This window comes from Musca autumnalis, unplaced genomic scaffold (genome assembly GCF_047663935.1).
Source record: "Musca autumnalis isolate F117 unplaced genomic scaffold, ASM4766393v1 scaffold_2, whole genome shotgun sequence".
NCBI lineage: Eukaryota > Metazoa > Arthropoda > Insecta > Diptera > Muscidae > Musca > Musca autumnalis.
Window position 1 is genome coordinate 115,495,276 of NW_027411755.1, and position 27,865 is coordinate 115,523,140.

General features: G+C 34.2%; 1 protein-coding gene across 3 annotated transcripts in view; it reads left to right on the plus strand.

Annotated features, from left to right (window-relative positions):
- The first annotated feature begins 9,695 nt into the window (after positions 1–9,695).
- The window catches only part of LOC141394505 (uncharacterized), an 84,704-nt gene continuing 66,534 nt past the window's right edge, over positions 9,696–27,865 (plus strand). Inside the window, exons 1-2 of one of the 3 annotated variants that reach the window (XM_073969030.1) lie at positions 10,080–10,339; positions 10,423–12,604. The gene's annotated coding sequence lies outside the window, so the exon portion shown is untranslated. Of the gene's footprint in view, positions 12,605–27,865 lie in introns of all 3 variants that reach the window. The other 2 variants (XM_073969031.1, XM_073969029.1) reach the window with 2 other exon arrangements.

Sequence of the window (27,865 nt, forward strand, 5' to 3'; positions counted from 1 at the left end):
AAGAATCTGTCGTTGACCAACAACGAAATTTACCGAAATACATAAACATGCGTTTTTTTGAGAAAGTAAAGGGTAAAGCGGATAAAGGACAATGAAAACGAGACAATATCGATTTCTTGGATGTGGGAAACCTACATATAATTTTCGGTGGAACATTTTTGTAGAAAATTTCAATTTCAGATATAAAGCTATTTTCCCAATGATCAATCAAAAAATGCATTATGTCATAACTCAGAAATTTCAGCTATGGGATCCTTTTTTCCACCCCCAGATCTTGACTTCCATTCTGTGTCACAGGGTATTCTGTAAGATTTCCCATAGAGACCACAATGTCTTTAATTGAAGACAAGGATGACTTCTCATAAAAAAGACTTCTGACGAAAGAGGTTAAAGGTCCAATATTAATTCGATTGTCATAGAACTTTACTTTTGTTTGTTGGTTCAACAAAATAGGGATGAATAGACTACACTTCAGTGAATTGTCCTTTATCCTGTGAATTGTCCTTTAACTTAGTAAAATATACCGTTTGCATATATGGTTTCTTATACATTTCTTTTAAAATAAATAATGACTTAAAAAATGGTCTTGTTCCAAATTTAATGTTATATTTCTATAACGTGGAAAAAATTTTACCCGGAGTCGGAGTCGAATTATTTTTTTCGACTCAGACTCCGACTCCAGCAAAATTGGTAGACTCCGACTCGTAGACTCCGACTCAGACTCCGAAACCCTAATTTGTATACATTTCGCATTATATCTCCAAAACCTTTAATTATACCCTATACCACAATGTGGAAAAAGGTATTATAAGTTTGTTTTGGTAAAAATTCATGTAACACCGCGAAATATTCGTCGGAGACCCCCAATGTGGTATACTAATCTTCATATCTCGGCGAGATAAAGCGACGAGAAGCTTGCAATTTGATATGACGATCAGATAATATTTAGAAGGTTAAATGAACCACAACTTTTGTGTGAAAATTGCGAAAATTTTTAATATACAGCTTATATCTTTATTCCTGAAAGAGACATTCCGGACAAGAAAGATATACTTGGAAGAGGAACGCTTGACCTTTCCATTGATGCTTTTGACCTTTGCGTTGATTTACGGGCTCAGATAACAGAGTTACAGCCCAATATATCCAGTTATTTGTTTGTAGTGTAATCAGAAGCACGCTAGAGGTCGCAATTATAGATCAATAGTCACGAGATTTTGCACGATGAAAGAGTTTAGGTCGAAGAACATGCCTACAATTTTGGATGATGATCTCATATTATCAGAGGGTTAAATGGGCCATTACTTTTGTATGAAAAATATAAAAAATTTAAAATTTGGTCCATATTTTACTTCCTGGAGGGCATATATGTACCAGCAAAGTAGCTACATATAGAAAAAGAACTACTGAGCTTTCCCCTGATGTAAATTGCTATAATGTGTCTCATGGGTAACTAACGGGCATACTCTTCTTATATGTATAATAGGTTTTGTGTAGAATACAACATTTTCCTCCCATGCTACAATTTGTCTCTATCATGATAGAGAAATTCCCAGCATTATTGCAAATTAATTGTCCAATTGAATTTTTGGGAGTCATAAATGTGTCTGCATAGAAATAGTTTGAATTCCTAATCATTATTAGTTGTTTTGCACCGTTTTAAATATATTTTTGATATCATAATATACATATCAGCAAAAATGTCTAAAATTGTCTTTTACATTTCAAAACAAGTAAGAACGGCGTTAAGTTCGGCCGGGCCGAACTTGTTATATCCTCCACCACAAGTTGTATTGAAGTAAAATGGAATAATTAGTTTCCTTTCGTGTATGAAGAAGACTTAATACTAAATTTCAGCAAATGTGAGGCACCATTCTATGGGGGCTATTTCCAAACGTCGATCTATACCGACAAATCAAAGAAGACTAAATACCAAATTTCCTATATTTCGGTAAGAGAATGTGGTTAAAACTTAAAAAATACGGAAAATCAAGAAGTACCCTTCTATGGGGATAAAGGAAGACGTGGACCTATACTGATCATTCTCTTCTGGAATATTTTATAACTCTTGGAAGACGAAATAACGAATTTCAGCCATTTCGATTGGATATTGACGTCACAATCTTCAGTATTACGAAAATCGGGAGGTACCATTCTATGGGGGCTATATCGAAACGTGGACCTATACCGACGAATTTTAATCAAAAACGGGGCAATATGAAAATGTGGACCTGTACAGACATATTTTTGGCGAACAGTTTTATATCACATTGAAGACTAAATACCAAATTTCAGCCATTTTTGGTAGAATATTGAAGACACAACCTTCAAAATACGAAAAATCGGGAGGTACCTTTCCATGGGGGCTATATGAAGGCGTGGACCAATACCGACAAATTTAAAGGGGAAGTCTAAATACCAAATGTCAGCCATTTCGGTGGAATATTGAGGCCACAACGTTCACAATACCGAAAATCGGAAGGTACCGTTCTATGGGGGCTATATGAAGGCATGAACCGATACCGACATAGTTCTGGGGGAAAGTTTTATACCACCAACGTAGACTAAGTACCAAATTTCAGCCATTTCGATGTGATAATGAAGCTAAAACCTTCAAAATACCGAAAATCGGGAGGTACCGTTCTATGGGGGCTATATGAAGGTGTGGACCGATACCGACAAAATTCTGGGGGACAGTTTCATACCACCAAAGAAGACTACGTACCAAATTTCAGTCATTTTGGTAGGATAATGAAGCTAAAACCTTAAAAATACCGAAAATCGGGAGGTACCGTTCTATGGGGGCTATATCAAAACTTAGACCGATATATCCCATTTTCAATACCAACCATCCTGCAAGTAATAAAAACTTCTGTACCAAATTTTGACTCTCTATTTTTAAAATTGCGAGCTGTATCTTGATTTCAACAGACAGACAGACGGACGGACGGACTGACGGACAGACGGACATGGTCAGATCGACATAGAATTTTATACTGATCAATAATATATATACTTTATAGGGTCTCCGACGAATATTTCGATGTGTTACAAACGGAATGACAAATTTAATTATACCCTCCATATGGTGGAGGGAATAAAAATCAAAAAAAAAAAAAAAAAAAATGATACTACATCTATGATTTTTGGTACATAGATTAAGAAAAAAATCGTCATTCCAAATCTGTTTTCGTTACCAACTTTGATCGTTGCGCGCAAAGGATATGACCGTTTTAATTATGCTAATTAGAAAAAATTCTAAAAAAAAACGCGGCTTAATATAGTAAGCTGTTGTATCCTATTATCGTTAACTGAATTCGCACCCTTTGCGATGATGCAAAAAAATTTCGAAAAGTTTCAATGTATTCGCGAAAAATTAAATTTGTTAAATAATTTCACGTATTTACAAACATATTTTTGAAACAATAGCGCTTATACTTACAAAAAATATATATAAAAAATTGTAGCAGCATCCAGACATTGTGAGGAATAAAATGAAACCTAAGTCGTGAAGTTTGAAGCTATAGTATTCATGTTATTTGCAAAAATACAATGAAAATATGACGAAAAAAAAAATAAAAATCATGTTATTCTAATTTTATTTCTTTATGGTTTTATAGGAAAGGTTGAAGAAAAAATATTTGAGTTCTTCGTCATTTTCGTCCAAATTTCACGGAATAATGAAGATATTCCGTTGCAACAAATTTTTCGCTTATAGTTTTCCTTTTTTCGAATATTTTTAGAACATTTTATTAAATCACAAGGAATTCCAATTGTGGCATAACATTAAAATAATGTTATATTTAATATTACAACATTTGAAACGCATATAAACCACGTAATAGTGAAAATGACATGATGCACATCCGATTTCCAACACAGCAAATCAATCCCTTTTATTTGGTGTACAGTTTGTGAAATTCTATTTGGCGGCCACGATGCACATTGGGGCAAGATTCCAAAAAACGGAGATTAATTCAGGGAAGCATTTGGGTGATCTAATGTTAATATTTTTCGAATATCTACACCTCAATCAATATAACGGAACACTGTTTTGGTGAAAATTAAGCGATTGGAGAGGTATATTCGAAGCCCTCATAAATGGGTACCATAAAAACTATGAAGTGTTTTTACGGGTTTGCCTACATTTCTTATTTGATTAATCTATAATCTTCTAATATGATTAATTATTGAACATTATAGGCATATATTGCAACTAAACTGTCTTAAATTGTGAATTGTGCTATTTGAAGGGATTCAACATTTTTATCAAATATCATCTCCATATATTCTCGTTTTGCCATAACCTCCATATAAAATATTCCGCTACTTTTTTAACTCTACATACTCTTCAAAAATAGGGAAAAATTTATACATTTTAAATTAATTTTTAATGTGTTTCTAAACTTCTTTTGTTATAAATAATTTTTTTTAAGATTCTGATATCTACCTGAAGTTGAGTTGATTCCATTCTAAAATTGTCACTTTTGATGCGTAAAAAATATTACACCAAAAAAATTAATTGTTATGGTACTCTGCAAGTTATTAAAAATTGTTTAGCTTTGACACAGTGCAACTGTAGAACTGTAGTAAACAATATATGTTCTTGACATTTTGGTTAGAGACTTTGAATTTTGTACCATATTACCATGTAGCGACAGTTATACCAAAAACCGAATTTAATTTTTTTAATAAATCTCCATTTTTTGCGATTTCACCACTTGTGCATCGCCATCATTTCATATAAATCATTATATATAGCACCTATAACATAATGGTGGACGTGCACACATTGTCTTATGTAGAACACAGACATTAAGCTAAAACACGACATACCATACAACAATAATAGAGAAAATTAAGACAAAAAAACCCAAAATGCAAAAATTTGATGCAAGGCTATTTCCACCATTTTTGACATAACTCAAAATGCGCAAGCAAGACGCAAGTTTTGTTTGCGCAATATCAAAGACAACAATCAAAAGAAAAATACAAAAAAGTTCTAACGACCTTCTCGACACTCTTTTTTGTTATACTCCAATACATTTCAAAATTATCCAAAATCTGGACGCATTTTGACGAATTTTTTAAACACATTTCTACAAGTCTTTTTCAGTATAATTTTTTCCTAAAATATTAAGAATTACCTCTGTTTGAGATATCCATTTTGAAAATGCCAAATTTATGTAGCAAAAACTACGTTCTGTCGATTTTAAAGCAGCAAAATTTAATATTTTTCACCTGTTTGTTAAATTTTAAAAATATGTTCAACTTTAACACTGTGCTATACGAAAAGTAAACAACATACGACTTTGCTATTTTGGCTAGTGAGGTATAATTTTATACTCGTTAACCCTGTCAAGACAGATTATCAAAAATTTGTGTTTCAATTTTTCAATTAACCCTGAGTTTACAAATGACAGGACAGTTGAGTTCATGTATTGATTCTCAAAAACCCAAAACATGCCTGTGTGACGTAGGCGTCCAGACAACTGCAAAAACAGTTGTAAAATTATGAATGAAAATCATCGATTCCTTTTCGTTTTCCGTTCACATATTTTGTTTTTGTACATATTCTTTTGTTTTCAGCACATTTGAATTATCATCTCACTTCTTTTTCTCAAAAATGTCAAAAATTTGTTAACCCGACTGTCTTTGAAAAAATGATGGACAGCTGGGAGACAAACGACAAATATATGTAGGTGTTAGTAAATCAGAGTTGTATTTGAAGACAAACTGTCTGGTGTAAACGCCTAGTTAGACCCGTTTTTTTTTCAATCTTGCCCCAACGTGCGATGTAGCGTCTGTTGCATATTAGGGCGCAAAATACAGTTAGATGGTCATAATTTCCACGAAGTTCATTTACATTTTATGCGCATTCGATTTCGATGATAACCTTTAAAAAATACATCATTTGATGTCGTTTCATTGCGATCAATCAAGAACCGTGGATGTAGCATCGCACTTAATTTTTAGAAAAAAAATCAATTGTATCTCCGGATTAGCGATAGTTTTGAAATATATGTTTTCGCACATTTTAAACAGGCATATAGCACTATTTATTTCAGTAAAAATTACACTTCCAAAACGCGTTTCAATGCGCGCAATTTTCAAAAACATTTTTTGCAGATTTTCGAAACTTGAGGGGTATCATATCCGCCGATCTAGTGGACGGATTTGGACGCGTCATGGCTTATTAGATTCAGAACGCAAAAAAACTAAGTTCACGCGGGTTTCGCCGACAATTTAATGGCAGTTGCAAATTTTGAATCAAAAAAACAGGTTTTTTATAAAAATTTACGCACAAAAATTTCGAATTTAAGCTGAGATTGTTGTGAACCTTTGAAGGCTACACGCCCGAGTTATACATCAAAAAATGCGTAATCGCGAGTACTACAATCTCATAATCAGTTTTTAAACGAGTACAGTTGCGCGTCCCGATTAGAGCAAAAATTCAAAAAACCAATTTTTCAGTCTTCAAAATGTCAGCATCCGTTTGAGATTGATGCAGTGGTTATATTAAAAAATCATACATAAGAAACTTCATCTCTGAAGTGTATTCTTTAACTTCTTCTTTGAATATTATACTCTACATTGTATTGTAAAGCCACTAATTGAAAATTGACTTAAAAAACTCGTTTCCTTCAACGATTTCTTCCTATTTTTTTATATTAATACAGCTTCCGCTCAAATTATAATTTTAAGAAATCCATCGGCGAATCGTGCTAAAACAGTTCATTTTAACTAAAAGCGTTCAAAAGTTATGGTATATTACAACAATTCGCGAGTTACAATACCCCATACCTCAGTTTCAACATAAGTAAATTTTATACAAAAAGGCTGATATATCCACAATGAACTATTTTCGAAATACCCTAAAAAGCACAAAATCGCAAGCATTTCCAAGCATATGTATGGTACAAGTGAAATTTTTTGGATGATAGATCTTCAATAAACTCACCATATTCCCTTTGAAAATTTGTATATAGCATTTGTAGTGTTCAATAAATTAGAGCAGTGTCCGTCTGTCGAAAATTTCACTGTCCGATATGGCAAATTGCATTGTAATTGGGTATATTTGCAGCGGCTTATTTATTTATTTTAGGAGTATTCCAAAAAGGAACCTGATATTCAAAGAAACTTTATAGATCTATCAGAAGGGGCTACCAGGGTCAATTTTGGAACTTTTATTAGAAATGTATAATGATATACATAATTCCACAAACATCCCAGTAGAGACAAGGAAGGCTTCTATCATATGAATGAGTGCACCCCGATTCATACTACCTCAATGATTCGTAGACAGCGGAATCCTATGCAAATGCATATATGGTTAGGATGGTCGTAGAGAAAATCTGATTAGACAGAAACTCGTTTTATCACAAAATAAAACGAATTAGGCCCAGAAATTTTTGCATATTTTGCATATCGTGCATATTTTACATTTTTTTACATATTTGCATAAAATGAGCATATGCAAAACCATATGTAAAAATATATACAAGGATTTGTGGTCTAAAAATTCCACTGAAATGGCGGAAATGTGGTACTAAGTCTTCGTTGTGGGTATGAAACTTTACACCTGAAATTTGTTCGCATGGGTCCACGTCTTTATATAGCCCCCATAGAACGGTACCTCCCGATTTCCGATATTTTGAAGGTTGTGGCCTCAACATTACACTTAAATGGCTGACATTTTGTATAAAGTCTTCGTTGGGAGTATAAAACTTTCCACCTGAAAATTGGCAGTATAGGTCCACGTCTTCATATAGCCCCCATAGAACGGTACCTCCCGATTTTCGGTATTTTGAAAGTTGTAGCCTCAATTTCCCACCTAAATGACAGAAATTTGGTATTTAGTCTTCGTTGGGGATATAAAACTTTCCACCTGAAATTCCTCGGTATAGGTTCACGTCTTCATATAACCCCCATAGAACGGTACCTCCCAATTTTCGGTGTTTTGAAGGTTTTGGCATCAATATTTCTCCGAAATGACAGAAATTTGGTATTTAGTCTTGCACTAAAATGGCTGACATTTTGTATAAAGTCTTCGTTGGGAGTATAAAACTTTCCACCTGAAAATTGGCAGTATAGGTCCACGTCTTCATATAGCCCCCATAGAACGGTACCTCCCGATTTTCGGTATTTTGAAAGTTGTAGCCTCAATTTCCCACCTAAATGACAGAAATTTGGTATTTAGTCTTCGTTGGGGATATAAAACTTTCCACCTGAAATTCCTCGGTATAGGTTCACGTCTTCATATAACCCCCATAGAACGGTACCTCCCAATTTTCGGTGTTTTGAAGGTTTTGGCATCAATATTTCTCCGAAATGACAGAAATTTGGTATTTAGTCTTGCTTGGGGGTATACAACTTTCCACCTGAAATTTCTCGATAAAGGTCTACGTCTTCATATAGCCCCATAGAACGGTACATCTGTATTTCTGGTATTTTGAAGGTTGTGGCCTCAATATCCCTCCGAAATGGGTGAAATTTGGTATTAAGTCTTCCTTGGGGGTATAACACTTTCCACCTGAAATTTGTCGGTATATGTCCACGTCTTCGTATAACCCCCATAGTACGGTACTTCCCGATTTCCGGTATTTTGATGTTTTTGGCCTCAATATCCCGCCAAAATGGCTGAAATTTGGTATTATGTCTTTCTTGGGGGTAAACCACTTTCCACCTAAAATTTGTCAGTTTAGGGTCAGGCCTTCATATAGCTCCCATAGAACGATACCTCCCGATTTTCGGTATTTTCAAGGTTGAGGCTGTGGTTATAGATTTCTCTATTTTATTGATTTGGATGAAAAGAATTTTAAACAGAAAAATTGTACATACAAACATTTTTGAACGAATTATTGAAATATTTGTTGCATAAGAAAATATGTTAAATGCATAAAGTTTGCACATGCAAAAATTTATGCATTTTGCATATGTCATATGTTTCGATTGCAATTTAATCAGAAGCCAAAAATATGTCCCGTCCCAAAATTTGACATGAATCGGACCAAAAATAGGGGTTGCATAAAATTCAGCTGTCTAATGATCACAATCTTCGCACAAGTGACCACAAGCTTGAAAATGGCACGTTGCCAGCTTGTGATCGATGTGGTCAAGCCTTTACAAGCCATCACACAATGTCTTACATGAACTATGAACTCGTTTATGTAAGACATTGTGTGATTTGAATGATTCGGCTTAGTTTGTGCGAATGGCTTGAATGAATCAATAATGTTTAGTCTTGAAAAATGTCAGTTAATGTAAGACGGCACTTGCAGTTCTTTACCATGAAACCACAAAATATTTTGTGGTTGTTGGACGGTTGGACTGTTATCGATAATTGCGAAAAATCGACATTCAAAACTGGCAATGTATACTACACTTAACACGTCTTTACGGACATTAAACTTGCAATCAGAACAATAACATCCAAAACAGTAAAATCAAAAACTGCATACACCTTATCAGCGTGTCGCTTCGGGACTGGCAAGCCATCAGCTCAAGTGGAGTTGTTATTCTGCAGCTGTTTTATTACTGTCTTTATCTCATCCCGGCGGGACGGAGTACAGTATTCTTCGTTAGCAACATTTTGGAAAAATACTCTGTTTATAACCTGAGTACATACTCTATCGGTATCCGTTACCAGATTACTTTGCTCGTCTCTACAGAAGGAAATGTCTGTACCAAACTTATCAGTTTTATACAGGTACATTTACATACAAACAAATGATTGCCAAAAATCAAAATGAATCCAGTAATATGTCATCTACAACAATAAGGGGAAGTTTTGTAAGCTTGTTTCGAGATTTCGTCTTATTTCAGTAAAATAAGGCTGATGCAGTAAAAAATGAAATATATATTTTACCTACATTTTAAATTCCGTTACATTTGAAAAGTGCACGCTTAGTGTGGTGAATATCCATAAAAAGCTTTCAATGTAACGCTATGATTGAATAATTGTTAGAGAGGCGAGGAACACAAGAGAATAGTCTAAAGCTCGCTGAACAGAAATCAGCAAAGCTTCGTGTTACCACTTCCATTCAGATGGAGCAAAACTAAGCGTCAAATAGATAGAGCCTGATGAGTACAGTGGCTGCTGTTCGTGCGTTGTGGTCGTTGACGATTTTGGTGCGCTGCGGTAAAAAACAGATTTGCTGTCATTAAAATTGCTAAATGCTGCTGCTGTTTGTGTGTGTGTGTGCGTGAAAAAAGTGTTGCTAACTTTTGGATGTAATGATTTTTTTCTTTCTCCAATTGCAAATTAAATACAAAAGTTTTGATAAATAATTGAATGCAACGCAAACGTGTGAATTGAATAAAATTGCTAAAAGAAGAAATGGTGAGACACACACACGCACCTTAAATCGAAAAAATACATATTCAGTCCTTGTGCTCGTTCTTTTTTTTTCCTACTTACTACAGTGAAATCTTGTAGGAGTTCAATATTGTATAATATACGGACGTACGTATAAGGAAACGTACCATCAGCCACACAATCGTTCTACATATACATGTGTGTGTGCGTATGTATTGTATAGTGAAAACACAAGAAGATATAAATTTGTGACAAGTGAAAAAATTGAGGAAATTAAACAAATATCGTTTTCTTTTCGTTTGGAAGTGTGTGTGCGTGTAAAATTCTGAAAATTTAATAATACTTCCAATGTAATAATTACTTACTAAAACAACAACTACAACAACAGCAATAATAACAAAAACAACGACCAAATAATACGTTTTGTATTTAAAACGAGTTCCCATGAACAATAAAAGTGAAAGTGATTTCCTACGAATGCGAAAGGAAGAAACGCGAACGACCAAAAATACAACCAAATAACGACGAACAAACCAAATAAAAGAAAGAATCTCACAAAAAGAAGGAAGCAAATTATGCGCTTGGTAGTTTGTGATGGTCAAAAATAGAAAAAGTGATATATTTAAGTGTCGCTCCTAAAAATATGCTATGAAATCTTAGACACGCACTTGCAAACTCATACATACACTTCTTGGTGGCCGTTAATGAAGAAAATACAAACGGAATATACGCTAGACAAGCTGAGACGGAATATATAGTAGCTGGTGGGTCAGGGTGAGATAAATAAAAATTCAAAAAGAGATAGAGAGAAAAACGGAAAAAGCACACTCTGAGAGAAATACAAAAAAAAAAAACGATTCGGAGAAGAGCATAAGAGTCTGCCGTGGTGGACGAGTGTGTGTGTGCTAACAATAATAATGGTGGTGGTGTTGTTGTTGGTGCTGATGCCAATAGTATCACTGTGATGGCATTGATTGTATAATGTGCAGAGGGTGCTTGATTGCATGCGTAAGTGTATGTGGCTAGTAATGGAGAATATGAATGAAAAAGCATAAATTCGCCACCTTGTCTCTTCCCTTTCCGAAAACGTATACGGCAGCATTGCCTTCGTCGTCTGTCATCTATAAGATTGTCTTTGCAAATCTCTTTCTCTTTGGTGCATACTCAGCGGAGTAACAAACAATAACAACTGTGACAATGTCTGCGAGAAGTTGTTGTAGAATCTGTCAAAAACAACAAGCCTGGTTCTGATGATAGTTCATTATTGTTATTAATGTGTATGCCTGGTCTCTTCGCTGCTGCTGAGCCGCTGCCATAACCATTTGTGCTGTGCTGAGCATACAACTTAATTCCATTTGATTTCCTTACATTATTCTCCGTGTTGTTTTGTTCCTTCTTTTATGACATCTGCCTTTAGTTGCTGTTGCTGTCAGTGTTACTTCCGTCCCCCACTAAAGAAAATAACTGAAACAACAACAGGAACGGCAACAAACAAACATACCTAGCTGTAGTAGTAGTAAACATTGTATCCAACGAGTTGTCGTCTAATAAAGCAGCTCTTTGTCACATTTCAACGGACATACATATGAACAACATGATGGGACTCTGCTCTCTCACACTCGCGCTGGCTCCTCGTTCACTCTGTACAATAGCATAAAAGCTATCGTAATGGCGCTGTGGTGAATGGTGGTGTATGATTTGTTTTCCTGTTTTCCATGAGCGAAAGCATATGACACACGTGTATTCATTCCGTCAGTAGAGTGTATCTTTTGTATACATATGCCTATACAAGTATGTATGTGTATGTTTGTACAGTTCAAAGTTCATCATTTGTGTAAAACGATTTAAATTTTAAACCAACAATAAGGAACGACAACAACAACAGAAACAACGATATCAGTAAATATAACAAAAAATATACACACATATATGTACATCGGAGTTTATATTCTTACATATGTTGTTCATATATAAATAAAGAATTTGTTCATTTTGGTTTCAACGCCAACCGAAGAAAAAAATACAAAAAACGCCAAAACGGAAACGCAGATACAGAGACACGACAACATACATACAACGGTATATAGAAACATACTTACAAACGTACATACATGTATGTATTCATGACAACGTGTTCCAGTTTACAAGAGAAAATCAGGAAATCACAAAACTCTTTTTTGTTTGCCACTTTCTTCTGCTGAAAGAAGAAAAGCAATAACAAAGAAAACGGAGAATAAGATAAAGATTGCAGAAAAAGGGACAACAAGAAAAAGCAGTAGTATATAAAAGGTGGGTCAAGTGTAAATTTTGATACACACATTTGTTCTTAAACGTTCATACAAATAAATACACATACACATGTGCAAGCATACATATGTAGTATATAAGTGTAGGTAGGTGATGTGAAGCACATGGTGTCAATTCGCAAAATACAATTTCACATAAAACACACAGAAAACAAATAAACAAACATACTCACATGAATGCCATAGCAAACAATCTTCATGCCTTTTTAATGAAATTCATTCCATGTCACCGAAAAGTTATATTCAATTTTAAATACGACGGTTTGTCTGAAATATGTATTTAGTACATTGTATGTACATCTGCATGTAATAAAATGTAAAAAATTTAAACAAAATATTCTTCAAGTAATCTTTTTTTATATATTTAATTAGCCCATTAAAGGATTCTTACAACAAATATACAGCCATGGTAGACATACTTGTGTGTACGAATGAACATTAGGGATATAAGTTTTTTAAATAGCACCATATGAACGAAATAAATATGAATGTTAAGAAATGTGTCGCTTAAGACAATTTGTCAACGTAATGTAACCAACAACCAGACTATTTTCCACAGTCAGGGGGATATAGCCCTAAACTTCCTGAGTTTGACCAATGAGATGTGAACTGAAAGGAACAAAGTAAGGCCCGCTTTACACTTTCACTTAAAACAAGTACATAGGACAAATGCGTAATTTATTTGACAGATGTCAATGGAACTGACAACTTATATGACACATTTTGGGCTTAATTGTTTCATTAAATCGACTACAAGATTCCTAACAAATCACTGACTTTACATGAATGTAACATTTATGATTAAATTTTTATCGCATATTTAAATTTTTCATCAAAAGTCGATAATTACAAAAAATCGATTTTTTGAATTGCTTGCGTTTTAGGCCAATTGTTGGAAAAGGCATAGGCCAAATGAAGCTTTATAAGTATGGAATGACAGATAACAGACAATACTATAACAAAACGCAAAAAACCCCACAAAAATGTTCGAAAATATCCAAGTTTTACATCAATTTTTGCAACCATTATTGATGGCGTTTAAACGACCAGTGGCTTTAAGTGGGTTAATTATCATCCGATGAGATTTTTAACATTTTAAAGTTTATAGAATCCCCCGTAATAAATTCAGTAGATAAGTATCCGTCATTCTGTTAGGAACCCAATTCCTACGATCATATGTTTGGATCTTATATTTTTTTCTTAATTTTCCTAATTGTTTGGTATAAAATAAAAAGCGTTTTTGTGAAAAATCAATAAAATAGCGTGAATATAACGAGATATTAAACTTAAGGTATATAATTTTAATAAGAACAAGTATGAGCAAAAAAAATTATAACAACAAATAGACAATTCTATGTCAAAATACAAATTCTGAGGCGGCTGACAACATTTGCGGTAAAACTTCGCGGAACCTTTAGTGAATAATGTGGTGCCTGACGAATAAATATATTGTCCCGTATCGCTGGAAATACTGAACGCAACTGCAATACTTTTCGTACTTTTTAGAATTTTCAATATTATATGTTTTTTCTTTAATAAAATATACTATTTAAACAAAAGAGTAAGTTCATCGTTTTATTAAACGTACTATATAGCTTTTTAATCTATAAAAAGTTCCAAATAGGCCAAAAAACTTAGTAGTGAAAATCTGGTACCAATGTCTCCATATGACCCTTTATGAACTATTGACTCACTACCTCCAATGTCTATACTGACTTACTACTGACATATTAGTTCCAATGTCACTACTGACTTTCGAATGACACGTTCATACAAAATGTCTATAGGAAATTACATGAGTTGTCTACAGTTTGTCAGTAGTACTGTCAGTCAGTATAGATTCACTGTTGACATTTCCTACAGGGAATTTATTAACATTTTTGTTTAACATAAATGACAAATGCCATTTTATTTATTATGAGATATTTTGCACGTTACGAAGGAAGCCTTTAAATTCAATCTAAATCACTACATCAACAGACTTGTTGTGAATGCAAAATGGACTCCATCCTAGCCGCGTGTTGTGCAAGCAAAATGAACTATTTCCTACCCGTACGCTCTCTTGTAAAATTTCTCTGTAAATTTATAGAAAAAGATGTAGTGCAGCGGCACTTCTACATATTAGAGTTGGGTAATATAGTTCCTAGTTCCTTGTACTAGTTCCAAAACGTATGAGTAACATCATGAAATATAACGTGTGATAGTAAGTATACGCAGTTTGTTCAAAGAAAAAATGTTGGCCATTGGAACTGCGAAGTGAACTGGATAGTTCCATATAGTTCCTTTGGCACAACTCTACTACATATCATATCTATGAATGCACTCCTCCAAATTTATTTTAGCGTAAGTGGTGTTCTTTTAGTTCTTCTTAGCGCCATCCACTATTCATGCAAGAAGGTTAAAATTTCTCATAATAATGAGCTTGTTCTAAAAAATTATAGCTTCGAACATAAAACAATGCAACATAAAAATCGAATGATGCACACTAAAAATTGGTACTAATTCGATAACGCAATAAGCCATCTTATGGTGGACAAGATAACTATCGAAAGAAGTAACATTTTAACTAAGATCATTCCTTCATGTTTTGCTATTTTTCAAATTTCAACTATTTACTTTCAAATCCAGTTTAAAACCACTTCTCGTGGGTAGTCCTTGTAATCATGACTAAAAAATAAATATTTTCTAGGGGAAGCTAATACTTCCTGATATAAATGATCTCGTAATGACACAATAGTTAGGGTCACTACTTTATACACCTGCTGCGCAAAACATATATTTTTCGTCCAGTGTTTTACATCGGGCAATCTTTGTGGTGTCTATTACAGCGATATATTTGTGTTCTCAATACTTTCCTCGATAATGGTCCAAAAGTTTATTGGTGTGGGTTGTTATGATTAAATCTGTCATTGGAAACGCCTTCTTTAGATCCATCACTCTTTATATTGTGGGTTTGTACTGTCATAGGCTATATACAGTCTGTCGCAAAAGTTAATATGCAGAATTGAAACCAAAATGAGTTAGGAATAAAAACATTATAACTTGTTGAAAACTACAAATAATTAGTTTTAGTTGAGAGACACGAATGTAGTCTTCGGTGATAATAATGAAAATTGTATAATATTTGCAAACATAAGAAAATTTAGAGTTCGAATCCCAAAAATCCCAAAATTTATGTCGTAAAATTAAGTATGCAGCGGAGAACCATTGTGGAACTGTGTAAAAAATTCTTGACATTTTTGAACAAAATATAACTAAATCTGTATTTAAGTTCCACATGAGGATATTAATTAGTTTAAACCGCATTTTTAGTACTTATAGCGACAAATCCACCGTACACTGAGTTAATTTAGAGTTAAGTTAATTTGAGTTAATTTTCTCATAAATAAATAGTAGGAGAATCTCAAGTTCCGTTGTATGCCCTACAGTGTTACTCCACCATCACTGTAGGACACGATAGCTCTTTGAAAATTTTAATACAGAGCTTTCAAGGCTTTTATAAAGCATCGATTTTTCAAAAATCTTCTGAAATGCTGAGTTTGCTCCACTTAGGACCAAAACACAAATAAATGGATCAGTTAAAAGTAGTTCATTAGACATTAGTAGTACATTAGACACTAGGGACACGAGAAGCATCTCAGATACTGCTAAAAGGCTAGTAGGTCAGTATAACTGTAGGGCATAAAACGGAACATGAGATTCTCCTACTATTTATTTTTGAAGGGAATATGATAAGGGGCACAATTTGTGAGAAATTAACTCAAAACGAAAGTCCTTAAGTGTATGGATTAAGGATTAATAGTCAAAAGGACTATGGCCCTTAAAAATAAGGGATTCCTTCAAGAAATTCCCGTTTTATCAACAGGTTGTCACTGGATCAATATCACCCCGTATTAAAAGTTTAGAGCTCTAGAATTCATAAACAGGACATAACACCAGGATTTTTGTCGATACAATAGTTGTATTCATAGATGACCAATTATTCTGGGTTTTACTATCCAGTGTACAGTGGATTTGTCACTATAAATACTATAAGTGTCATTTAAACTAATTAATATCCTCGTGAGGGTCTTAAATACAGATTTAGTTATATTTTGTTCAAAGAATTTTTTTACACAGTTCCACAAGGGTTCTCCGCTGCATACTTACTTTTGCGATCTAAATTTTGGGCTTTTTGGAATTCGAGCGGTACATTTTCTTATGTATGCAAATATTACACAATTTTCATTGTTATCACCGAAGACTACTTTCGTGTCTATCAAATAAAACTAATTGTTTGTCTGATTGGTACGGACTTTGCACCTTGTTTTGTTTCTTAATTGTTGCCTCCCTGCGAAAATTATCTTGCGGATTTGCCATTTTAGTTGGTGCCGTCAGGGTTTCATGGAGTTCTGAGGCTAATATCTCAGGAAGTATGGACCGTCGTAAAGGGAGGAGCTCTCAATATTCACTTTATCCGAATTGTGTGTGGTCCTATCAAAATGTATATACACTTTCTAGCCTAAATGCTGCGGGTATAATTAGGGGCGTATGACTAACGTCATAACTTGTACACATTAATAAATGTTAACTCTTGGGGCGTATAAGTTTTAACATTAGTAGACAGCGGAATTTTATGCAGCCCCTATTTTCGGTCCGGTTCATGCAAAATTTTGGGACTGGGCATATTTTTGGCTTCTGATTAAATTGCCATCGAAACATATGACATATGCAAAATTATGCAACAAATATTTCAATAATAGGTACAAACATGTTTGTAAGTACAATTTTTCTGTTTAAATTTCTTTTCGGACAAGACAATACAATAGAGAAATTTGTGATTAAACGAGTTTCTGTCTAATCAGATTTTCTCTACGACCATCCTAACCATATATGCATTTGCATAGGTGGAGGATATAACAAGTTCGGCCTGGCCGAACATAACGCCGTTCTTACTTGTTATTCTAATAAAAAACTTTATTCTTCGATCACTCGTCTTAAATCAAACGGATATTAATAAAAATGATTTTGAAAATTATCTAAACCAACATGAGACTGGTTGGGATTTTAAGGCACGTCCTCAATAACACAAGAAAATGTTGTCGCGTTGAGTAAGTTAATGTTGACAGCCTTATTCACGAAAGTGAAATTAAGAAAATAGATTTTAAAATTTGCAATTTGATAAACAGTATAAAAGTAGAGGATTTTACAAGTTCTGGAACAGATCCATTGTCTATCCTAAGGAAAATATTAAAAACTTTTAATTCTTTATCCTGAGAACAAAATGCAAGATGTAAGGAAAAATCAATTTTGTCACATAACTGGGTGTAAGTGGTCGGATCTGCGACTCATAAAATTCGACAAATACCAGATATACTCAACTTTAAACATATTAACCCTATGTATGCTTAAGCTCGAATTCACATCTATTTGTGTGTAAGACTAGCATGCTAACCATTACATTACGTTCATTCTTAGAAAACAAGAACGAATTGGGCCTTAGGTGTGGTATATGCGTTCAAAAATAGTTCTATCCCTAATGTACATGGATACTGTATGTGTATGTATGTATATACAGATATCATTGAAAAGAGTTAAATTACTTTTGGTCCGTTGTCAACATTTGGCGGAAGTCATCATTGTGGTTAGGAAATTTAATTTAACTTTCAACGGATATATGTGTATACATATTTACATACATACAGACATATGCATGTTCATGTAAATACATATATTTGTGAAAAAAGACCACGAAGATAAGAAAATGTGTATAATTTAGCTGTTTAAATGAAGAACTGTCATCGACTTGATTTTCCGCAAGAAAGTGAACGCTTCACAAAGTGACTATGTCCTTTTTAAATGCCAACAATTGGATGCACGTTTGTTGGCAATAATTTTAGTATTTCACACATAAAGATAAATTTCCTTATTATAAGTATTGTACTTCTGAAGTTAGTACTAATTTTCTTTATTATTTTAAAGCTTATTTAAAAACTCTACACGAGTGGAGAGAATGTTTATTTTAACCATCAACCAATTTTGAATTTGCCTAAATGCTCTCTCCTGGAAGCATCACTTCAGATACTAACTTTAGTATCATGTTCAACGCCATAAACGAGGGAGGTAAACTACACTATGTTTTCGTTTTCAAACGATATCTCAGTTGTTACCGTCGCCAATTTTCTACCTTCCAATGGAGATCCAATGTTCTTAATGGAAATTTTGACTCGTTGTAAAAAGTTAACTGACCATGTCAAACATTTCTCCGATCTCTTAGCTGTAATAAACAATGACAGTATCTTGTCAATGATGGGTCAACCTTGTCAATGATCTCTACTATCTGATCATCCGGTATTATCCATTGCCTTGTTTTTATACCCTACACCACATTGTGGGAAGGGGTTTTCTTTGTGCATTTTTATGTAACACGCAAAACGAAACGAGATAGACCCATAGTTCCTTTTAAGCATATACAAAGAATGGCTTTCTGTGTCTGTATGCAAGTCCGTCCGCCCGTCCTTTTGCAACGTATAGATCGCATTTATAGTCCAATTCAGCTAAAAATATCATTTTTTAGCTATAGGAAGAACGATATTGCTTTGGTGAAAATCGGTTCAGGTTTGGATTAGCTCTCATATATGTATACTTTTGCTCGATTTGAGGTCTTTGGCGCACCAATCTTGCTATGTATGTCCAATTTTAATGCAATTTGGAAAGTGTAACTAAATTCGGTTCAGATTTGGATATAGCTCCGTATACATTTTCATGAAATTTGAAAAGTGTGACGGAATTCGCTCTATAAAAAGTTGGTGAAGTATATTGAAATCGGTTCAGATTTGAACATAGCTCCAATATATAAGTTCGCCCGATTTTAGGTACTTTGTGCACCAACCACGCTATGTGTGTCCCATTTTGATAAAATTTGAAATATGTGACGGAATTTGCTCAAGGAAAACGGTTTGTCACTTTACATTGAAATCGGTACAGATGTGGATATAGCTGTCATATATATATGTTAGGCCGATTTGAGGTATTTGGTGCACCCAACACGCAATTTTGATGCAATTTGGAAAATTTAACTAAATTCGGACTAGAAAAAATTTTGCCAAATTTTATTGAAATCGGTTCATATTTAGAAATAGCGGATATAGCTCCCATATATATTTTCCCCAGGTATTCGCTGCACCAAGCACGCAAATTCTGTTCAGTTCTGATTCAATTTAGAAAATGTGACGCAATTTGATTTCGAAAAAATTTCTCCAAATTATATGGAGATCGTAATGATGTAGGGTATAATATAGTCGGCCCCGCCCGACTTTGATCTTTTCTTTATTGGTTTTATTTTGATTCGGTTTACTCTCGCAAGTTATCTGTGAAGATTTATCAACTGGGCAGATCTAAAGGACCGATATGGTCCATATTCGAACCCGTTCTATATCGATGGGTCCCTTCGAGAGTTATCTTATTTTACAGAAATATTTTGAAGTTTTGTGGGGAAGCACCCGAAGGAGTGGAACGATATGGCCAGACGGGCTAAAACGACTCCAAATTGTCTGAAACAAATTTCGTCCAAACATATTGGGGTCTAAAATCGTTATTTCGACGAGACACGTTTTTGGTCGTAGCATACGAGTGTATTTACCCTCGTTAGCCTAAAGGCTGTGGGTATAATTATGAATGACCAAGACCTCAGTAGAAAAGAACACCTAAATTTTTGTTAATGTTAGCTTATTTATCCCAAAACTAATGAATCTACGTTTTAATCCTGTAGGGATTTAAAGTCTACGATGTTCCGTATTAAACACAGAAAAAATTATGTTTCTAGCTTTGCGTGAAATGATTTTCTGATCATTTTTCCGATAGTACTTTGAAAAATTGGCATTTATTTTCGGTCATCAGGATAGAACAGTCATGTTATTTTCGCGAATTGTCGAGATATTAACGCCGATTTTCTTTCAGTCGATAAAGCAGGCCTTTCTAATCATTTTTCACCAAAGAAAACATATAAACAATTCCGCGGACACCGAGATAACAGCGAAAAAGGCCTAAATTGAAGGTTGAAGAGTTAATATCAAATTCAAATGACTGAAATTTGGTATATAGTCTTCGTTGGGGATGTAAACCTTTCCATCAGAAATTTGTCGATATAGGTCCACGTTTTGATATAATACCAATAAAAAGGTACCTCCCGATAATCTGTATTTTGAAGGTTTTAGCCACATTATCTTACCGAAATGGCTGATATTTGGTAGTTGGTCTTCTTTGGGTCTACAAAATATTCGCCCAGAAACTTGTCGGTAAGGTAAGGTTAAGTTTTCATATAGCCCGCATAGAACGGTACCTCCCGATTTTTGATATTTTTAAGGTTTTTGCCACATTATACTATATATATAATTGTTCCACATAGTATTCGTTTGGAATTCTCGGTATTTTTAAGGTTTTAGCAACATTAACATACCGATATTTAGTATTCGGAATGGGTATATTTAGTATTCGGTATTGGGTATAAAACATGCCTAGAACGAATTGCGAGTAGAGATGCACGTTTTGATAAAGAAGAGGTATTTCGGGTTCTCCGATTGGAAGGTACTACGATATCGCACGCGGTGAAGTCTTTTAAATGATTGGTTTACTGTAGTGACTGTATTTTTGTATTTCGGATTCTTAATAGGTAGAATATCTACATAAAGAAAATTATCAACACTAGTTCATATTTTGGTATATTTCCAATGTGAAGGTACCTCCGGATTTTACGTAATTTAAAGGTTGTTTTGAAGATCGGATCGGATTTTGATATAGCTATATAGGGCCCAAAATCGAACTAATATGCATATTGGAGCTATATCAAAATCCGATCCGACGTTCAAATTTTTTTGTAGAAACCTTTTCTAGACACAATAATGAACTGGTAAAGTTTTTTCATCGATCAAATCATAATTGTGGTATTTAGAAAATGTTGGTGAAAATGCGGTAGGAAATCCAAAAAAAATAAATTTTGTTTCTTGGGTCACCCTATTGTACACACATCGTCCAAATGGACTGACTGTGAATCTATATCTACTTTAGGGAAATTTCCTTGCGGCAATATTCAGTTTGTCGATGAGAGAGGGTGTTGAAAGGCAAAGGGTTACCATATGCCTCATCTCCCTCTCCATCAAACTGACAATAGCCGCAAGGAAATTTGCTTAATGTAGATATGGACTAATATGGTATTTCCAATTCTCAATGGGTGGAAAATATCGATGTATAATTATACCCTCAGCATTTATGCTAACGAAATAATAGTTTTGGACCTCAAGTATGTTTGGACGAAATCCGTTTCAGACAATTTGGAGTCGATTTACCAATATACATACGTCCGTCTGCCTGTATGTTAATATTGTACTATATGGTAATATTGGACTATATCGTTCCACTCCTTCGGGTACCCACACACAAAAGTTTAAGAGATCCTCTAGGATTTCCTTGAGGTCCCCTTTACGATTGTATAGTTTTTTTCAGGGACAAGTCCATACTTCCTGAAATAATGGCCTAAAAGCTTTGCACATCTTATTATTTCATCCAGTCATGTATCAGGCTATATCGATCCCGTCCTTCGGGTACTTTCCACACAAAACTTGGGAAAAGTGCAGTTTGAGGATTCGTCTCCGATCTATTTGATTTGTTTTGCAGAATGTTGTTCTCGCTGTCCTTATTACAATGGTGCAGTTTGTCTATACTTTCTGAGATAATGGTCCAAAAGCTCTAACAACACTGCCGGCTAGTGTGCATTTTGAAAATTTTCTTCCAAACTTAGTTTAACGTAATATTTCGAGTTCTTTGTGATACAGAAGTTTGCTTATTAATTTTTTTGGTCAGAAGCTGAGGCTATATCTCCGTCAGCCCAGCTGACTGATACTTTCTTACTTGTTGGTATAAAAACTTGTTTAAAAGAAAGGGTATATCGCTTCAGTTAGCGTGGCAAAAGAACTTAGTACTTTCATAAAAGAAAGGAAAATAATTGTTTCATTTTACTTCAATACAACTCGTGTTGGAAGTTATAAAAGTTCGGCCTGGCCGAACTTAAAATCTTTCTTACTTATTAATTCTTAAAACACTAACATTTATTGAATTGTTCGTGTTGATATCTACATAAGAAGGAAATATTTTTGGCCGCTGTTTCCATACAAGTGCCTATGATCCTTCGACCCAGGGACTCTCTATCCACATCGCTAAATTATCCGCGACTGATTATTTCCAATAAGGCGCCCATATATGTATTTATATATTAAACTAGCATTTCAAACAAAATACCACTAAATAAACGCTGACATGGAAATTATTCACCAAATGCAATTTTAGCACCTAGTTTTCGTGCGGCAATGTATTCCGTTGTGTTGCATTTGTGAGGTACTTCCACCCAGCTTTGTGATCTACTTTTACTCTGTCCTGCTTGTCGACAATTCACCCTGAACTAGTAACTGGTGTCCCATTTTAGTTTGGTTATTTTACAATTCTATCAACTAGTGGGATCGTGAGAACCGTCGTTTTGTTTGGTGACCTTGTTTGTGTAGGAAATAGGTCACCATCCCAGCTAGCTAAGGTAAAATTGTCGCATTCTTTTGTTTCGTTGTTCTTTTTTTCGTGATGTTTCAGTTTCGTTTTCAATTCTCAGATACTGTCATTACTAAATACTGTCACGTAGTGAATTACAACCACAATGTATGGGCCAGTCAGTAGTTCTTGCTATGACAATCATCGATATGGAGTAGGAAACGTAAATATGTTCACATTCATTTATGCATGAAAGTAAAAATATGAATGTATGTATGTAGGTGCAATGGTAATGTGCCTTCGCCGTATGAGTGTGGTTTTATTTTAGAATTTTTGTCTAAGCTTTGTTGTAATATTACATATAATTTATACAAGTAGGGGGATTATTATTACTCTTGCAAACAGTTTTTTAAACACAACGATATACATATATATGTATGTACATTAGCTATACTAATAATATGCTACATTGCACAGTGGCCAATTTTACGAAAAACCTGGCCAAAACTCTAAATATGAATGGATTTATACCTAACTTTGGATTCTTATGTTTTTCGGGTCGCTGGTTTCATTTTTCATATTTTTTAACCCTCAGACAGTTATTAAAGGGGTCTTTTGGACCCTTCTGTGATCGTATCCGATCAAAATATTCTACAAATTGTTCGCTATATGTCCTAGAAAACACCAAAACTCTATATCTTACCTAACTTCCAGATATATGCAAAATTAAACAAAATCTTCCCTTTTTATGATATAATAAGGTACATAGCCCAACTCGATGTTACTCACAAATATTTTCAACATTTATTGTAAAATTGACCTTGAAAAACATCAACAAGTACGGACATCAATTGTTATAAAACGCGCACTTCATTAGCGACATTGAACATTTTAAATTCTTTCCACATGCCTTTCATTACAATTACAAAAAATAAGTATTTAAAAAAACGTTGTTATTTTGGATATTATAATATTTTAATAAACAACTTTAAAAAATTTGAGAAAAAAATCCAAGTTTGGTCACTTTGACCTGCTTTTATACTTCAATAAATATTACACTATTTAGTGTAAATTGATAAAATTTTTATTCGACCACTGTTCATTGTCTAAATTTGTATGAATATTGCCAAGAGTATCCTAGAAGAGGGCAGCCCAATACTTTTTTTAGCTCAATTAGGTGGGTCCTTCCTTTTATCGCCGAGGTTGGAGGACGTTTCGAATATAGTACGATACCACTTGTAGAGAAATTTCACATGACTGAAAAAATCAGGAAGTGAACACCAACAACAGACTGAGGAATTTAAACCCCGTTGAAAAATTATAAAGAAACTGGAAACTGGTTTTAATTAAAATTCCACTATGATCAGAAGCTATGCCGGGGGAGTCGGCACAAATAAAGCAAAGCTAAAAAATTATTAAACATTTTGAGCTTTTAGTGAAAATTCTTAGAGAAAAGACTCATAATTTTATTTTTGGATTCGTTATCGCACAACAAACAGAAACGCCAACTCACGCAAACATAACCGCAAAAAACATAACATGCCACACTCCCGCGACCCTTATGATGGAATGGACTGTACGAACATCTGTACCAACAAACATTATGACTATTTAATAGTAGTATGTGGGTGTAAGAATGCATGAATTCATTTGACTCTTGTGATGAAAAACGTGATTCTTTTTGAAATACACTACAAACAGACACACAGCCACATACAAACCAAAAGATTATATGTACTTTGTCAAAAAAAAAAAAAAAAAAAACATATTATCCAAAAACAAACAAACCATTTGTACGAGTTGACTCGCGTGAACTCGATTGTCTCTGTGCATGTGTATGTGTGCGTATGTTCCTTATATATCATTATGGTAATTTGCCATACAGTGTCCTTTTTTGGCTAAGAGTGGTGAAAAGCTTTGTTTATGCTCTCTGCAAATGTCAAAGAGAGGGAGAGAGAGAGAGTGTCGAGACGAGCAGAGCCGAGCCGAGAGTACATACAATGAGCATGTTTTACAATAGAGGTAAATACAATGGCACTCTCAGCACTGTGTCATTCTCCCGGAAACAGGAAATGGTTACAAACACAGCCACTTTACAGACATTTGAGAAATTTATTTTTGTGTGTAGGTTTATTTTTAGTTTATGTTGTTTTGCTTCCTTAAAGATATTGTCAATCATAAAACAACAACAACAACAAAAACAACGTCATTTAGATTAAATAATAAGGAACTCACACATTCACAGCTATGTGTGTGTATGTATGTGCATGTGTACAACCATAAACACCTTCTTGATTTTATTTTTACCACCCCCTCCCCTTCTTTTGACCAACATCTTAGAGTTGTTAGGCTTTATTTTCTAATAGCTTTGTTTGCTTTCGTTTGCAATTAAATTCTCTAGTCTGTATGTCTTTGATAGTTATGATTACCAATTATTAATTGTTATAAGTGTTAGAGGGTTTCCTGGTGTTTTGTTGGATGTGTGAATATTTACAAAAAATGAAAGCAGTGTTACGAAATGAAAAATATACATGTTATTAATAATTCCCTGGTTGGCGCATCAAAAATATTTTTAAATTATTTTAACCGGACTTCTCACGAGGCTATATCCGATTACGTACATCCGAGTTTACAATTGCAATTTCTGAACGATAAGAATTAAGAACAGCGCACAGTGGTTCAGAATCGTTTTTCCAGGTCAAAACTCTGTAACCGAACGGACAGAGATATTTTCATAATTTTTCTTTTTGTTCGACACAAAACACAATCAGCTTTCTGATGCATTAAAAACATTCAAATTCCATTTTAATGGAAAAAAAAACAAACATTTTTACCCATGTAATTTCAATAAATGTAAAAAACCTTAAACGGTCGGATCGGGACGTGTACAAAAGTATATACCCAGCAAAAATTTGGATCCGGTAGTCATTACGTAACCCATTACAAAGTAATGTAAACAAGCTTCTTTTCGCATTACAAGTAATCTGAAAAGTAATGGGTTACTTCTTAAAAAAATTATAAGGTAAACCTACTTACTTTACTCCTCACTAAGTAATGACGACGGTGGCACAGTGAGTGTGTGTCCGACTATAAATCCTAGGGTTATGTGTTCAACGCTCACCGTCGGCACGCGAGTTTTTTTTAATTAAAAAATAACAGTTCGTGGTGCACATGTGCACTGCACATTTAAGTTCTTAAGCATCCCTTAATATTCGTGTGCGTGGCATAGTGTGTAGTGTGTTTGGCTAGAAATCAGAGGTTAGTGGGTTCAATTCGGGCAGACAGCGAAATAAAATAAAGTAAAATAAAAGTAAGAAGTGTGAAAAATAGAATTTTTTCACCTTACTTTTTAACTTCTAGTGGCCACAGAATAACTAGTTATTCTAGTGGTCATAAAATAACTACAAACTGAGTGCGACATGCCCTTGTAAAAATAATGGGGAAGAAAGGGGGTTTGAGAGTAGTTACGGCTGCCAAAAATCCCTTACGAAACCCACGATTTTGGGAGGACTTTTTTTGCTGGGTATGGGCTAAAAGAGGACACTCTCAGGCATTTAGTACCTGAGGAAAAATAACTTATTGAAACGGTTCTTAAAGACAACACTCCTATCTACCTAACAAAAAACAATGAACACAATATATGTTATAGTTTCCGAGAAATAGCTATTTCTTTCTCCAGAAATGTGCAAACATACCGTATTTTCCAAAATTGGTCTTTAGCTGCGCAACACGCCCACACCTTCCAATATTTTGACCTAACATTTTGATTTCCTTAGAGAAAATATGTTTACTTTCGAATCCCATATGGAAATTGATAATCGGTGATGACAATTATGCTAATTGGGGGTTTGGCCAGGAAAATCGATTTCTGAACCACCCTGCGGAGTTATGTTCGCCTGGGTCGAACTTTTTATACCCTCCGCCACGAGTTGGATTGAAGTAAATTAGAACAATTAGTTTCCTTACCTTTATGCGAGTAATAGGCTCTTCCGCAACGTCAAGGCTTATTCCTAGAAGAAGTGAAATATGCTAACTGAAGAACATCACTTCTTTTAAACAAGGTTTAATATCAATGCGACCTCGATGATTTCTACCCATTCAGAATCCGAAATATCATGCTTCAGTCCATTCCCTTCAGACGATGCGCGTACAATCTTCAATATATGTAAAATCTACAGGTAACTTCAAATTGGATATATATCCAAATATGAACCTATATTGATTATTTTCTACGTAGAGGTTTTCTACCGATTGAAAATTCGAAATGTCAAGTTACCGTCGCTACAGTGCACTTTGGTTCCAAATTCGAATTTGTTGGCCAAAAGTCAATTTTTTGACATCCTCAAAAACAACAAAAACAAGGTTTGTTTGTACTAAATTTGCATTTACCGTTGAACGAGAAGTTGTCAAAGTTGAGATTTATTTACTGTGCTTTTAATAGAGTTATATGTGCATTTTTTGTGATAACTTCTGTAGTAATAAAATCACAATAAGAAAATTAAAAAAAAAAAATAAATCTAAAATATGGAAATTAAGTAGTTTCATATTCCAAAAAGTTCGGAAGAAAAATTCGGTTTAAGAACGAAGTTAGCAATACCTTTCTCAAAACCTCTTAAATTATTATTTTTTTCATTAATTTCAAAAATTGTTTTGAACATAAATAATTTTGAGTGAGAGTGAGCGGTGTTGAAAAAAAATCAAAATTAGTTTAATGGGTGTACTTTAATAAAAA